Genomic DNA, 17,428 nt, shown 5'->3' with positions numbered 1-17,428 from the left:
CTGGTAGTTTTGAACCGCTGACCTTAAGGTTCGCAGCCCGATTCGTAACCACTACGCTACCAGAGCTCCTTATTCATTAGTGAGCTGAAAAGGACTACTATTGGCTGTTACTTTGAATCTGACAATCACATGGTTTACTATGCCTGGAACGACAAATTGGAGAGGAACGGCATCACATTAATCATCAGAAAGATCATAGCAAGATATGTCATGAAGTACAGCGCTGTCTGTGATGGGATAATGTCCATCTGCCGACAGGGAAGACAAGTGAATTATTCAAATTTACACACCAACCACTGAAGCCAGAAATGATGAAACCGGAGAATTCCACCAACTTCATCAGTCTGAAATTGATCAAACATGCAATCAAGATGTATTGCTCATTACAGGATTGGAATACAAAAGTTGGAAACAAAGAGGAAGAATCCGTAGTTGGAAAATATGATCTTGGTGATAGAAATGATGCTGGGGATCTTATGGCAGAATTTTGCCAGACGTATTCACTGCAAATACCTCTTTTGAACAACATAAAAGGTATCTGTACACATGGACCTCACCAGATGAAATACACAGGAATCAAATCGACCACCTCTGTGGGAATAGCTTGTCATACTGTGGTGGCTTGTGTTGCTTCGATGCTGGGGGTTCTGCCACCAGTGGGAAAAGATGATGGAGGAGGAGCTCAGTATCATAAGCTAAAGCAAGGCCATGTACCAACTGTGAAACAGGCCATCAATTGCTCCTATGCAGGTTCATCCTGAAGCCAAAGAAAATTAAACAACTCCATAAGAGCCCAAATATGGCTTTGAGTATATCCCACCTGAATAGAGAGACCATGTCAGGCATAGATTTGATGTGTTAGACATCGAATAACCAAAGACTAGAAGAGTTGTGAAATGATCTCAAGAACAGCATACATGAATAATGTAAAATCTCATTAAAAAGACAGAAAAAAAAAAAAAAGGGAAAGACCCAAGTGGATGTCTGAAGAGAATCTGAAACTTTCTCTTGAACATAGAGAAGCTAAAGCAATCAGAAGAAATGATGAAGCAAAAGAGCTGAACAGAAAAATTTAAAGGGCAGGTCAAGACAATAGAGTCAAAGAGTATAATAAAATGTGAAGGACCTGGAGTTAGAAAACCAAAAGGGAAGAATATTCCTAGAAATTTTCAAGCTAATAGAACTGTTGAGAAATTCAAGCCTTGGGTTACAATATTAAAGGACTCTATGGGTAAAATATTGAATGATGCAGAAAGCATTTTCAAAAAAAGATGGAAAGAATACACAGTCAATGTAACAAAGAATTGGTCAATATTTAGTTGTTTCAAGAGTTGCCATGTGGTCGTGAACCAATGGTATGAAAGGAAGACATGCAAGTGAACTACAAGGCTCCAGGAATGGTAGGAATACAAATTGAGATGTCTCAACAAACTGATGCAGGACTTCAAGAACTCACTTGTTTCTGTCAGGAAATTTCAAAGACAGCTGCTTGGCCAATCGATTGGAAGAGATTGATAGTTTTGCCCATTCTAAAGAAACATGACCTAATGGAATGTAGAAATCATTGAATAATATTATCAATATCACATGCAAGTAAAATCTTGCTTAAGTGTATTCAAAAATGATTGCAGCAGTACATAAATAGCTGTGAGAAATTCAATCTGGAATTGGTTGAGGATGTGGAACAAGGGATATCATTGCTGACATCAGATGGGATCTTGGCTGAAAGCAGAAAATACCAGAAAGATGTTTACTTGTGCTTTATTGATTATACAATGACTTTCAATTGTGTGCATCATGACAAGCTATGGATAATATTGCAAAGAATGTATATTCCAGAAGAACCTGGACATAGACCAAGAGGCAGTCGTTAGTACAGAATAAGGGGATACTGAATGTTTTAAAATCAGGAAAGGTGTGCATCAGGGTCGTATCCTTTCCCCATACTTGTTCAGTCTGTATGCTGAGCAAATAATCTGAGAAACTGGATTATATGAAGAAGAAAGTGGCATCAGGATTAGAGAAAGACCCATTAACAATCTGTGAAATACAGATCATATAACTTTGCTTGAAGAGAAGAGGACTTTGAATGCTTACTGATGAAGTTCAAAGACTACAGCCTTAATATGAATTGCACCTCAATGTAAAACAAAAGTCCTCACAATTGGACTAATAAATAACATCATTATAAATGGAGAAAAGGTTGAAGTTGTCAAAGACTACATTTTGCTTGGATATATAATCAATGCACATGGAAGCAGCAGTCAAGAAGTCAAATGATGTATTAGGTGTGCCTGCTGCAAAACCAAAACAGAACAAAAAACTTTTTAAAGTAGAGTCCTGGTGTTGACCTGTAGGATAAGTATTGGACTGCCAACTAGAAGGTTGGAGTTCAAACCCACCAACCGCTGCTTGGAAACCCTATATAGGGCTGCTGTGAGTTGGAACTGACTCATGGCAACTTAACAACAGTAATAGAAGCAACACAGTGCTAAAGAACAAAAATATCAGCTTGAGGACGAAGGTCCTGACCCAAGAAGCCATGATATATATATATATATATATAATTATTTATGGTTTGATTGCAATTTTTTTTAATTTAAGGTTTTTATTGTGGATTGAGTGAAAGTTTACAGGGCACATCATCAGTTTCACATTCAACAATTCATATTATTTGTTTCATTACATTGATTATAATCCCCTCCATATACCATCAGTTAAAAGTATTTCTCTTTATCCGCTTTAGCTTTTTTTAAAAAAACACACAAACAAAAAACCCCACTCAGGCATATATAATAAATTACATCTCCAAAGGGCACATTCTGCAAGTCTGCTCCTGGCCACCAGTTCTTAGTCCTTCTCTTCTTAGTTGATGAATCTAGAATCCTCAATGCCCCCATCTCTGCCTCCATCTTTGGCGCTGCTGCTTCTCTGGATAAGGTCCCACATTCTATTTGTGTGTTCCTCTCTTGATGGTCCTAGGGTCCTCTGTTTCTGGACTGTAAGATTAATCATTCCCCTTTTTTTTGTTACAAAACTTCTACCTTTACAATTGTGACAGTCGCGATTAGTCATGATAACAGTTATTCACTACTGAATCTTACAAATCTTATCCCCATCTCCTTTCACCAGACCCATCTAGACAAGATGATAACAATTTAGTGGGGACTCTTTCTTTCCCCCCACACTCTTAACTAAGCTCCCTCTTGAAACCTTGTAAGCCAGGCACTTTGTGCCTTTATTGCCCCTCACTTTAGATAGCCAATGTCTAAGTTGCCCGTCCCTATCTACCCTGTGCACAGAGCGGATAGCATTGATACTTGATTTGAAGACTCTTTCCCTCTCTGTTGGTATTTAGAGTAACTACTGCTCTGAGTATAGGTCAGGTTCATCATGAAGATGTATCTTCTGTCACTGTAGCTGTTCCAGTCTGCTTGTCCTTTCTAGTGGGACTGTCTCATCTCACAAGGTTGTGGATGGGACTCAGGATTCCACCTAAGGTCCTGTAAAGGCTTTGTACAAGGCCTATTTCAGTGGGCAAGCTGTAGAACCCCTTTGAGGTATTCCAATCAGTTATAGGCTGAAGACGGGCTTACAAGTTTTCTCTAATCATGCTCCAAGAAGCCATGATATTTTTAATGGTCTCATATGTATTTGAAATTTGGACCATGAAAACGGAAGACTGTAGACAAATTGATGCGTTTGAATTATGGTGTTGGAAAAGAATATCAAAGTACCATGGACTGCCAGAAAGAAAGAACAAATATGTCTTGGAAGAAGTGCAGTCAGAATGGTCTTTAGAATCCAGGATGGTGAGACTCTGTTTCCAGTACTTCGGACATATAATCAGGAGGGACCAGTCCCTAGAGAAGGGCATCATGCTGGAAAAAGTGGGGGGTCGGCGAAAAAGAGGAAGCCCCTCCAAGGAGATGAATTGGTACAGTGGCAACAACACTGGGCTCAAACATCATAACAATGTGAAGATGATACAAGGGCCTAACCAGTGTTTCGTTCTATATTTAGGGTGTCTGTGAGTTGATAACAGCAGTATCACTGGGCTTGCTGACTAGTCTTTCCAGGATGCTTTTTTGCATTATGGGAGTGCTGGGGAAAGATTGAGGAGGAGTACCGATCGTACAGTTTTTCCTTCAGGAAAATTTGCAGTATTTGCCAGGAAGAGGGAGAAAGTTTATGGAGAGTGTATATGTGCACAGGGAACAAAGTCAAGAGAAAAAGAGTGAGAGGACCTACTTACTGAGCACCGATGTCCTCTTCCTACACTGTCCTGTCTAATACATGTGTGGTTCCTGCTTTACAGACGAAGATTCTGGACCTCAGAGAGGTTGTGTAACTCGCTTGGGTGCACATAACTAGTTAAGTGGTGGAATGGATTCGTAGCCATCACTATCTGCTCCACAGTCCCTGCTCATTCCACTGTATCATCTTCTCTGAGGATGACCTGGAGCCCAGCTTTGCCAAAGGGAAGTTTTCTTGGCAGGAAAACGGACATCTCACCACCACTCTTGGTGCTTTTTCACCTCTCAGCCTCCTTGTCCTCCCACTCCCGCCCCCAGAGATTCAGTACCATGGCCAGAGCCCAAGTGCCCTCCTTCCCTCCAGCAGTCAGCATCCCAGAGATCTCTCTTGCAGCTCTTCTAGTTCCTTCGTCTCTCCGCTAGCACTACTACCACTTCTGGGGTCCTTCAGGTAATGCTGTTGGGGTCCATGCCACTAGCCCAGCACTTGTGGTGGACATGTGCTCTGTTTGCCAGCCCACCTGTTGGGATCCATCTGTGAGCAGGGGAGGGGCTGTAAAAAGGCCTGCTGCTTCCTACCCACCCACCCTGGTCTACCCGCAGACTCAAGTCAGAGACGAAAGGAAGACTGGGATTTATGACTTCAGATTACCCTGAACCCGGGAGCCAACGAAGGCCATGGAGTTCCCAAGGGAACTGAGCTGGGGTGGTTGTCTTCCTTCTGGGACTGTTTGTCCATCTATCTACCAAGCCGGTTCTGGTTCTGTCAAAGGAAGTCTGAACAAGTGGAGTTGTCATGTGCTTTCTCATAGGAATAGGTAGTAGGGGCAGGCTTTAGGAGAAGCACCATAGATGGCTGAGTTATGATGCTGGTAGGCTTGGTTTTCAGGTTGGTAGGTCTTCTTCATTCTTGAGGAGCTTTCACCTGGATAGTGTCAAAAAATTTTCCCAATTGGAAATCAGTACTAATTCTGGCTTATACACATGCACACACAGACAGACAGGTGCACATCGTAGGCACGGACTAGAGTCAGACACAATGGATTTGGGCCCAGCTTAACATTACCAGTTTTGTGACCTTGAACTAGATTCCTGACCTCTAAGCCAAGGACTGTACATCTGTGAAATGATACCAATCGTTATAGCAAAGCTGACAATAAATGGTGGCTGGGAAGATTCAATGGACAGGCGTCTTTTAAGCTTATTGGATTGGCTTGATACAAGCACCCATTAAATGTTATCCATTACTTATATTTCTGAGAAAAGTATTTCTGTATCCTAATTTTCTTGAATTTATTGGCATGATTATTGTTAATGATTCTAGACATTTCCCATAGCAGGGAGAAAGGATTAGCAAGTTAATTAATTATTTGCACTTGGGTTCATAACTCAAGGTTTTAAATTACATTGAGGTCAGACAGCCAAGCTGGTGTAAGAAAGAATGCGTTGAGTTCGACACCTTGTTCCATGTGAGATTTGTGAAACTCCAGTTTGCCTGCATGCTTTTGTTTAATAGTGACTGTGATCAGCGTACACACTTTTTCTTTGTGAAAAGAACCTTAAGTAGATGCACACTTTACAAATCTGATAAGAGCGATAGGAGTGTCTGGCGGGTACAAATGGTTAAGTGCCACACGACTAACTGAAAGGTTGGTGGTTCAAAGCCATCCAGATGTGCCTCAGAAGGAAAACCTGGTGATCTGCTTCTGAAAAGTCTGTCTTTTGAAAACCCTTTGGAGCACAGCTCTACTCTGATACAATGGGGTTACCATGAATCAAGAGTCAATTCTATAGCAACTGACAATAACAATAGCAAGGCTCTGTTTATCCTTGGGAATGCCAACCCTTTGCTGAGCCCAGGTACCTGCCTGCCCTTTCTTACTGTTCTCCTTCTTGTTTCTCTAGGTCTCAGAGCAAAGTGCCTTCCTTGTTTGTAGACAAAGGCTCTTCCATCCCCAATTTCTGTCAGATCCTCAGACGCAGTCTGGGAATAAAAAGCTTGGGCACTTCCAGAGGGCTGAGTTGGGTGGGGTTTGCTCAGAGTTCTAGCTATTGGAGAGGAGAGAAGAGTTTTTATTTCCTCTTTCCCTTGCTCTGAATCTCCCCCCTGGAATCTGCCAGGTCTCAGCAGGAGGGAGGCCAGGGGGCGTAGGAACACATACTACGTTTCCCAGACATTTTGCAGAATTGGGCAATAGAGGCCAACAGACGGAATTACAGACAACAGTGCATGGTCTGAATTACAGACACCAGTGGTGTAATGACATTGTTTGGTGAATAAATTAAAGCCCTGAGTCATGTGGCCAGTAACTGAAGAGGGTGCAGGAAAAGTGTCATTAAGCCGGGAAAAGAGATGTTTTCAGCTGACACTGGAAGTGAGATAGAGGTGGGGGTGGAATGACTGGAGGGGGCGGTGTGTCCCTTCACATGGCTGGAGCTCAGAAGAGAGGGCATGGCTGTTACTGGCAGCCAATGAAGGTGAGGAAGGAGGCCAGCACTTGTGAAAGCGAGCAGGGAGTGATGACAAGGAGAATTTGGGGGAGAGCAGAGCCACATGGGGCTTGGAACGTAGGATAGCAGTCAGATCCTGGGTGTCCCTGCATGGTGCAAACAGTTACATACTCAGCTGCAGACCAAAAGCTCAGAGCTTTAACTGCACCCAAAGGTACCTCACAAGAAAGATCTGGGGATCTACGTCTCTCCCAACCCAGCCATTGACAAGCCTCTGGAACACACTTTACTCAGACTCACTGGGGGCCGGAATTGACTTGAAGACAACCGATAGCAGTTAGAGTCTGAGCTCTGCACCAGTGAGAAAAAGTTGGCGTGGGAGAGTTCTGTGTGCAGACACAGGAGACCCTGGGGAGTGAGAGGGAGACCAGAGTGGGCTGGGTCTCCTTGGAGTCACATGGTTCTGGGGATTGCTTGCCATAGTTTCTTGTATCTGCAGCTCTGAACTTCCTTGAAAATACCCTTTGATCTGTCCTTTTCAGGGATTAGATGTAGTTCAAGGCATTTTTGAGCAAGGGAATCTGTCCTGGGCCAGTTGGCATGGGTGGATATAGAGGTATAACCAAGGGCTCTGCATTCTGCTATCTTAAGGACCTCTGGTAACGTAGTGGTAACAATTTGGGCTGCTAACCTCAAAGTCAGCAGTTTGAAACTACTGGCTGTTCTGCAAGAGCAAGATGAGGCTTTCTGCTCCCGTGAAGATTTACAGCCTCAGAAACCCTGTACAGGGTCACAATGGGTCGGAACTGACTCCACAGCACTTAACCACCAGCACCACCATCACGGTACAAGAAAATTCAAGGTGATGAGAAAGTTCAGATTCTGAGTCCCAAGCAAGCATTTTCACAAAGACTCCCTTCTCGGGTTTCTTTGGCAGAAACAACAGAGAACTCATTTCCCAATGCATTCAGTGCCTAGTGTTGCGTGACGTGGGGCAGGGACCAAATTAGTGTTTTGTTGAATGTGTGAGTGAGTGGGCAGTGCCTTTCAATACAGAGTTAGTTAGAGAATTTACTTCTGTTATTTTCTGTTGTAAACGAATTTCTAGAAAAGCGCATAGTAGGATCTCAGTAAATGGGGGCTGGTATAATGTGCTATTGTCTTTTTTTTTTTTTTTCTTTATGAAACATTTTATTGTGATTTAGGGGCGGGTTTACAGAGCAAACCGGGATGCTTTTGATAGTATCTAGGGGAGATGGTGTGGCACTGTGGGTCAGTGTACCAGACTACAAAGCCGTTTGAACTGCAAGGTTGGCGGTTCAAGCTCACCAGCTGCTCCTTGGAAACCCTATACAGGGTTTCTATGGGTTGGAATCGACTTGACAGCACTTAACAACAACAAGGGGAGCTGGGGCTCCAGAACAGCAGATGTGAGCTGAGACTATTCTGGAGAAACCTGGATGGGTGATTTCCTGTGATCAGTAGCAATTGAATGAATGTATCCTTGGAGCCGTCTGAAAAAGAGTGAAGGCTTTCTGGGTTTTATCTGCTTTTTGCTAAATGGCATCCATTAATCCTCAACTCATTCAACAAATGTTTACTGAGCACCTACTATGTACCCGGGTTTTTTTGTTTTGTTCTTAATGGAATCCAGGGATACAAAGAAACAGAGAAAAGCCCTGATTTTAGTCTTGGTGTGCCCACTAACTAATAGGAAGAAAGACTGTTGACAGAGAGATTATTTGGCAGTGTGTAAACGGTATTATACTTAAGGGATGGACAGATCGCTCTGGAAGCACGTGGGCGTGGAAACCAATAGTGTGTGGAGAGGGAACTAGGGAAGGCATCTCAAACGTGTCTCAAAACTACCAAGCTGCTCTGTAAGAAAGATGAGACTTTCTGTCCCCCGCAGAATTTATAACCTCGGAAACCCTATACAAGATCGCTATGAATTGGAACCGACTCCACAGCATACACTCCACCACCACCACTCCCGTAAAAGGATCTCTCAGGGCAGTCAATAGTAGTTCAGTTGTAGAAATCTCACCTTCCGTGTGGAAGACGCAGGTTTGATCCCTGGTTAGTTCACCTCATGTGCATCCCCCGCCATCTGTCAGTGGAGACATAGGCTACTATAATGCTAAACCTCTGTCTATGGAACTTCTGGACTGACATGGGCTAGGTCTATGTTACTAGACCTACTAGGACTCAGCCAGCGAATGGGTCACCATGTGTAAGGCTACCATGAACCCGGATCCAGCTGGACAGCAGATAGCAATACAACGATGAGTGGTGATTAGGAATCTTCCAGAATTCCAGGAGTAGCCGCAGAGTCAAGGAAGGCTGTACAAGGCCCAGATGTTGTTCCGGCCGAACTCAACAGCACTACAGCGTTGAGTTGGGAATAGGATTGTGACCAAGACAAATGAGGCCCTTGACCTCACAGGTCATATGGAATGTTTGTAATCAGATATAACTTCATAAACATCATCAGGGCTAGAATAGGGGAACTAGGGTGTGAGATGGAAACTTGAAGGAGGGACGCCTGACCTCGAGTGAGCATGAGGGGTGTCCTTTCTGGGCTCTGAGTGGAAGGGAAGAGAAGATCATGAAAGGGAGGTTTGGGCCAGCCTGTTCCATGTTCCAGCTCTCATTCGGTGGTGGCATGAAGTACCCTCTCACCCTGCCCCCTTTGTCTGCTGTTGTTGCTGGAGAGTCCCAGGATAGGGAGGAAGAGCTGAGTGGGAGGTAGGGGGCTGCTGGGAATAGGAGACAGGAAGTTGGAGGAGGAGGAGGGAGCCTCAGCATTGCTTAGATAAGGCCCATCTGCTTTCCCATCCAGAGATTTTGAGTGTAATATTAAAAGGTTCCTCATTATTTTCCTTGGATGAGTTTGCTATCCTGATGATATTAATTATTCTTAAAGGTCAACAGCGCTCTCTCGAATCCCCCTTCTGTTCTATCATGTAATCAGTTAATTAATTGGAAGCCATTGAGCAACGTCTGCTGAGTGCGTTGTCTGGTGCGTTTTCTTGTTTGGTTGCTCCTGTGGTGAGGGGTTTTTTTCCCCCCCCGTACGCCTGTTTTCTTCCAAGGATTTGGAAACTTGATGGTGGGTCCCGCCTTTCATCCTGCCTCCTCCTCTCCTGGTGGATTTCCATCGCCCTCATAGTCAGCTTAGAATGTGGTATCCTCTTCAGCGTGCTGTGTGACACGCTATGACACGAAAGGAGTTCGTGGGTACAAAAGGAACCCTAGTTCTACAGCTGGTAAGCATTGGATTGCTAACCACAAGGTCCTCGGAGGTTCAAACTCACTGACTGCTCTGCAGGAGGAAGATGAGGCTGTCTGCTCCTGTGAAAATTGGCAATCTTGGAAACCCTAAGGAGCATTCCTACTCTGTCCTATGGGATCGCTATGAGTCCGAATCAACTCACTGATGGTGATGGATGTGTTGTGGGTGGTACAGATGGTTAAACTCACCAGTACTCAACATAAGGTGCGCCTGACCCAAGCCATGGTGTTTCCAATAACCTCATATGCATGTGAAAGCTGGACAGGGAATAAAAAAGTCCATAGAAGAATTGATGCTTTTGAGTTATGGTGTTGGAGGAGAATATTGAAAGTGCCATGGGCTGCCAAAAGAACCAATAGATCTATTTTGGAAGAAGTGCAGCCAGAGTGCTCCTTGGAGGTCAAGATGGCCAAACTTCTCTCATGCTTCAGACATACTGTCAGGAGAGACCCAGTCGCTGGAGAAGGACATCATATTTGGTAAGGTGGAGCGTCAGAGAAAAAGAGGAAGACCCCCAGCGAGATGGATTGGCCAAGTGGCAGCATCGATGGACTCAAGCGTGGCAACAGTAGTGAGGTTGGCCCAGGATCGGGCAGTGTTTCGTTCGGCTGTGCATAAAGTCTCTGTGAGTCGGTACGGACTCGACGGCACCTAACAACAACAAACAACTCAACATAATGTTGGTTGCTCGAACCCACCCATGACGACCTGATTTTGAAAGGTGACTGCCCTGAAGACCCTGTGGAGTCCAGTTGTCCACATAGAGTTGACGTAAGTTGGATTAGACTTAAGAGTAAGTGGTCTGGCTATTTTATTTTGGTAATAAAGTCCCTGGATGCTGCAAACAGTTAATACACTTGACCATTAACTGAAAGGTTGGTGGTTCAAGTTCACCCATAGACATTTCAGAAGGTGACCTGCTTCCAAATCTCATCCCCTGAAAACTGTATGGAGCACAGTTCTACTCTGACTCACATGGGGCCACCAGGCATCAGAATCAACTTGATGGCAGTCATTTTTTTATTCATCATTGTAGCTTCCATCTCCATTGGGTACCGTCACTATGACAACATGACATCCAGTATCCCATCTGTATTATTTTATTTAATTCTCACTACCTGACGGAGGAGAGGTTTTGCTCCCTATTTTCAGAGGAGAGAAGCAGAGTTCAGTGTGGTGACGCGAGCTGTCCACGAACAGATAGATCGAAATTTGCCAAAATTTGCCCAGTTGCCCCTGTCAGCAAAGTCACCCCTGGACTCTGCCCTAGTTGCCTTAGAGGACTGCCTCAGCGAACCCTCTGACCTGGTCACTGACTGTCTGTTCCAATCCCATGGGCAGTCAGTCCCCCAGGCTCTGGGCTAAGAGCTTTGTTACTTGGCTCACGCTCTGGTTTTATGGGAGCACTTCTTCCAGCAGTGAGTTGTGTAGGTACCCCGCAGGAGGCCTGCACACATTCGCTGCTCCTCCTGGGGCACTCTGGCTGCCTTCTGACTGTGTGCCCCCTTCCTTCTGTCTCCTCCCTGGCACCACCCTCTGGGCCATTGCGGAGGCAGCCCCTAGTCATCCAGCCCTTTAGCTTCCACCTGCCCAAGTCTCCTTTCTCTCCATGTCCTCTTGGGCATTGACCATCTCCGAAGCACCCCCTCCCAGCCCCTGGCTCCAGGCCCCAGTCCCACTCATCAATGTGGATGCTCTTTTCCTCTCTGCCCTTCTCCCTAAGGTACCAGGATCTCTCTGGCTTCCCCTCTTGTTTTCTCTGGTCTCTAGTCCTCCTTTATCCCTAGATATCACCAGGTATGGAATTAAAACATTCTCCTTCCTGGAGGGAACATCCAAGGGTCTTCCTAAAAGAATCTCCAAGTGGTAAACCTACATGCAGAGAAATCCCCGTGGGCAAGTGCCTCTCTTGTGGGGCAACAAACAGGATTCATCTGCAAACGGAGGGGGGCCAGTGTGGCCGGCAGGGTCCTCACTTGTTCCTTTTAGTCAATTTCTGGGGCTGTGACAACCCCTTTCCAGATGGCTAAATGGTAGCTCCCAATGGGACATCCCCTGCCAAGCATCAGAATGAGATTGTTAGCGCCCCCTTGTGGTTGTTAATGATGGCACCTGGACCCTGGCTTCAGACGAAGTGTCTCTTTACTTCTAAACACTTGACCATTTACTTGTCTCATATGTGTATGATCCTGCAACTTTTTAAACCAATTCCAACAAGAATTTGTTTGGAACCAAACTTAACTCATTGGGCCCGCCGAAGTTTACCAGATCCAAAGTTCTCAGAGTGTGACAACCCCCCCGCCAACCAGCCACATCAGTACGACTTGGGACCATCTCATTGTTGTGAGCTGCTCTGTAGTTACTTGGTGGCCCTGCACAGTGGAAGATCTTGTGTCATCTCCAGGATGGGTTTCAGATTGGATCATTGTGACCATAAAGGTTTCATTAGTTGATCTCTGGAAGTACATCACCAGGCCTCTCTTCCTAGTCTGTCTTAGTTTGGAAGTTCCACTGAGACTCAATATCATAGCAACACAGAAGCCTCCATGGATAGGCAAGTGCTGACTGCTCACGAGGTGCATTGTCAGGGACCCGAATCCAGTTCTCATGCACAGAAGGTGAAAAGTCTACCACTGAACTACAACTTCTCTCCTCCCTCACCCCTAACAGGTTAGAAAGTCAAATTCTTGCCCAGACTCATTGGCTCAGAAATTCTGGGAGGCGGGACCTAACAATCTGTGTTTTCACAAACCCTTGGGGTCAGATAGTGTGCTGGAAGAAGAAAGCATTGTGAATATGACCAGATATCATGCTGGAAGATGAGCCCCTTATGTTGGAAGGCACTCAGAATATGACTTAATTGTGCTTATGAGGAACCTGTACATAGACCAAGAGGCAGTTGTTACAATAGAACAAGGGAGCACTGAATGGTTTAAAGTCAGGAAAGGTATGTGCCAGGGTTGTATTCTTTCCCATACTTATTCAATTTGTAAATGGAGCAAATAATCCGAGAAACTGGATTGTATGTAGAAGAACTTGGCATCAGAATTTAAGGAAGACTCATTAGCAGCCTGTGATATGCAGATGATACAACCTTGCTTGCTGAAAGTGAAGAGGACTTAAAAGATTTATTTATGAAGATCAAAGAGTACAGCCTTCAGTATGGGTTGCATCTCAATGTCAAGAAAACAAAAATCCTCACAAGTGGACCAATCACATCATGATAAGTGGAGAAAAGATGGAAGTTTTCAAAGACTTCATTTTGCTTGGAATCACAGTCAGCGCTCATGAAGCAGTAGTCAAGAAATAAAACGACGTATTGCATTGGGCATATCTGCTGCACAAGACCTCTTAAAGTCTTCAAGAGCAAAGATGTCAGTTTGAGGTCTAAGGTGCACCTGAACCAAACCATGGTGTTTTCATTGGCCTCATATGCTTCTGAAAGTTGGACAGTGAATAAGGAGGACTGTAGAAGAATTGATGTATTTGAGTTGTGATGTTGGAGAAGAATATTGAAGGTACCATGGATTGTCCTAAGAACAAGTGATTCTATGTTGCATGAGGTACAGCCAGAATGCTCCTTAGAAGCCATGATTGTGAGACCTCATCTCTTATACTTCGGCTATGTTGTCAGGAGGGATCAGTACCTAAGAAGGATATCATGTTTGGTAAAATAGAGCATCAGGGAAAAAGAGGAAGAATCCCAACGAGATGGATTGACACCTTGCCAGCAGCAGTGGGATCCAAATGTAATAACAGTTGTGAGGATGACTCAGGAGCACGCAGTGTTGTGTTCTGTTGGGCATGGGGTTGCTGTGAGTCAGAACCTACTCTATGACACCTAACAACAACAACCAGGTCATTCTGATATGTGGGCTCCAAAGTTTGAAGACCATCCTCCTAGATGCTTTTTCTAATTTACACTTTGTCTGTATTCCCTCCAACCACACATTTCCAAAGAGAGATTGGGTACAGCGTTAGTATGATCAGATTTCTTTATAAAAATTCCCACAGTTTTCTGTTCACAATTTTGTTGTTTGTAAGAAAGCCTTAGATTTTCCTCTAATTCCAAGAGTAGATCTCAGACAGAGGACAGATAACTAGGGCTCAGTCCTCCCAGAGCTATCTCAGAAGAAAGTTCCCCAAACTCAGCCAATAAAAACCCCGTGGAGCACAGTTCTACTCAGACACAACTGTGGCCACCAGGCTTTGGAATCAGCTTAATGGCAACTGGTTTATAGCTAAAAGACAGTGGCTAAGAATATGTGTCTTGCAGATTTGAGGAGTAGCATGCCCTTTGTTTGCTCCCAACCAGCCTTCCTTGGCTTTGGGCTTGGCGCTGTGGGCTAATGCGTCAGACTCAAAGTCATTTGAATTGCAAGGTCGGTGGTTCAAGCTAACCAACTGCTACTTGGAAACCCTATACAGGGGTCGCTATGGGTCGGAACTGACTCAATGGCACTTAACAACAACAACAAACCCTGACTATATCCTTAAGCAAGTCTGACACCTACCCAGGTATACAATACACCTTGGTGCCACGTACCATACCACACTCCACACACACTGGTTCTACCATGAAGCCATCTGAGAATCTCTTCCTCCTTGATCCTTTCCTGCCTATAAAATGCTTTCTATAGTGATTACGAATCGGGCTGCTAACCCCAAGGTCGGCAGTTTGAAACTACCAGCTGTTCCGTGGGAAAAAGATGAGGCTTTCTGCTCCTGTAAAGATTTACAGCCTTGGAAACCCTGTGCAGGGTCACTATGGGTCGGAACCGACTCCATAGTACTTAACAACACCACCTATGGATGCAGTAGCTCCAAAGAGGGAACAAATCTTTACAGCAAGGATCATTCCCACCCCTCCATACACAGAGTAGACAGGGATGGGCAACTTGGACATTGGCTACCCTAAATGGGGGGACTACAAAAGCAAGAAGTGACTGGCTTACAAGCTTTCAAGAGGGATCCTAGATCCAGAGGGCCAGGAGGAAGGTAGAATCTCCACTGAGTAGTATCCAATGTGTCTGGGCTGGGCTGATGAAAGGAAATGCGGATAGGTCTCTTTTGATACAATAGTGAATAATTGTTATCAGGACTGATTGTGAGGGTTGGAAATGTAAAGGTAGACGTTTTATAGCAAGGAGGGGCGTTATTAACTTTGCAGTCTAGAAGTGGAGGTCCCTGGGACCATCAAGGGGGAAGAGCGGCGAGTGGGACCCTACCCAGAGAAGCAGTGATGCCTGAGATGGAGGCAGAGACAATGACGTGGAGAGATGGAGCAGCTGGGGACTTTAGACACAGAGAGGGAGGGGGGCTGTGTGCTGATGACGGGGGGACAGGCTTGCAGGGTATACCCTTTGGTTGGTTGATGATGCATGGAGGGGATTGTAACCATGGCAATGAAACGATATACGATAGGATGAATGTAAAACTAATGTTCTCCCATGTAAACTATCACATAATTCACAATAAAACATTAAAAAAAAAAAAAAAAGGCTTACTATTTACATTTGTTTAGGATGCTCACCTTGGCTCCCTCTTTTCTCAGTAGATCCTGTTTGTCATTTATGTCAGTGACTGTTTAGTGTCTTGATTCTTCCACAAATACATGTTCTGTGTGTTTCCTTTCTTCTTGTCGTGACGTTTTTGAGTAGAAACTGAGTGGGCAGCCTTGGCTGCTTCCCCACGTCAGCGTTCTGTACCAGCTCCTCTATGAGGGCAGTGGGCTGCAGTGCCCGCCCCGCCAGCCTACTCCTCCCCTGAATGGGCCTCTGAGGGGAGTGTGCTCATGTCTGCCATGTGGCCCACACTGGATTCCAGAGAAAGCTCACGTGCTTTCAGGGCAATTAGTTTTTGGTTAATTTGTCTGAGAAAAAACTCCCAAGGGCCAACTCCCTTAGAATAGTCTCAATAACACTCAAGGTCTGGTGAGAAGCAGATGGCACAGAGAAACAAGGCTGATGTCAAGGGCTGTTTTGTGGGTCTTGAGGTGTGTGGCAGACAGCCACATCTGATCACCCTGCTGACTCTCAGTGTTGAGGCTGAATCTTCCTGGCCAGTGAGGACCTTCTGGCTCTGCCCAAGTGTCTGAAGGGTGGGCTGGGCATCGACCCCAAGGGAAGCAAGAGCTATCTGTTTCTGTATTATTGTGTTGAACTGGGATTTTTCTGGATTATTGTTGTTAAGTGCCATCAAGCCAGTTCCAACCCATATCGACGCTGTATAGGGTTTCTGAGGAGTAGCTGGTGAGCTTGAACCGCTGACCTTGCAGTTCAAATGACTTTGCAATCTGGTGTATTGCTTAAATTTGGGGAGTATTTTTACCTGGGCCTCTGGTGGACTACGGTTGCCCAGAGACTCACATCCTGTCTGGTGTTTGTCTTAATGGACTTGGGCTTGTCACGGCTTCGGTGGTGACTTGGAACTGGGCAGGTGAGGGGGGACATGCTGCAGATGAGCCATGATAGACTCTGCTTTTGAAGGACAGCCATTGTGCTGAGGGCTTTCTGTGCTCTGTTCCACTTCATCCTCCCCACAACGCAGCGGCCAGGCCGGTCATCATTCTCACTTTGCAGATGAGCAGACTGAGGCACACAGAGGTTAAGTAATCTACCCAGAGTCATGGTGCATGGGATGGGCAGGGGTATGTGACACCAAAGATCATGGCCTCGCCCCCTGCCCAGGGAAGCCTTCCTCAGTTGCCCTTCATCTTGCTCAGCTTCTACTACCGTCCAGCTGGGAAAATCACTCGCTCCTTTTTCTCCCCGGTGACCAGCAGCTTGTGCCCTGGGCTTGGCGCCTGGCTCCAACACTGACTTGTCTGGTGACATGGGGAATCCTCTCTCTGAGCCACACCTGGCTCAGCCTCTCCAGGTGTGAGCCAAGGCAGGTAGACCAGTGGTCTCCAGCGTCCCTTCCAACTGTCAAGTTCTGGGTTTGCCCCTCAGCCCTGAGGTGAGGTTCATGCTGACACTGGGGAGTAAGCACTGCTTTGAAGGTCAGAGAGGACTGCAGTTCCTGGGGCTTGGCTCGTCCTGCTAACACGTTCATGTTCCATCCTGGAGGCCTGAGTTGCAGGCCTGACACTTCCTGGGCAGTAAGACTGCAAACTGGCGGGCAGAGGCTACAGCTGGACCAGGGAAGGACCAGAATGTGTTTGCTGAGGAAAGACATCTGAAGGCAGAGAGGGTGGAGGAGGCCGAACTCTAGGCCTGACATGGATTTCCAGTGGGTTTACGTGGTGGAACCAGTGTGAGACAGCTCCTAGTGCAGTGTACATGTGTGTGGTTTGCAGTGTGGTGTGTAGCATGGTATTGGTGTGTGTGTGGTGTGATGTGTGTGTGAAGGTGTAGCTGTGGTGTGGCGTGTAGTATTGTATGGGTGTTTGTGTGGTGTGGTGTGTGTGAAGGTGTAGGTGTGG

At 45.6% G+C, this 17,428-nt stretch overlaps 1 protein-coding gene across 4 annotated transcripts in view; it reads left to right on the top strand.

The window, feature by feature from the left end:
• The window catches only part of NTRK3 (neurotrophic tyrosine kinase, receptor, type 3), a 613,206-nt gene that overhangs the window by 129,778 nt on the left and 466,000 nt on the right, over positions 1–17,428 (top strand). The window lies entirely within an intron of this gene.

Source organism: Chrysochloris asiatica, unplaced genomic scaffold (assembly GCF_000296735.1).
Source record: "Chrysochloris asiatica unplaced genomic scaffold, ChrAsi1.0 scaffold00101, whole genome shotgun sequence".
Taxonomy (NCBI): domain Eukaryota; kingdom Metazoa; phylum Chordata; class Mammalia; order Afrosoricida; family Chrysochloridae; genus Chrysochloris; species Chrysochloris asiatica.
The sequence above is the reverse complement of the archived record's forward strand: the minus strand, read 5'-3'. Positions and strand labels throughout refer to the sequence as shown.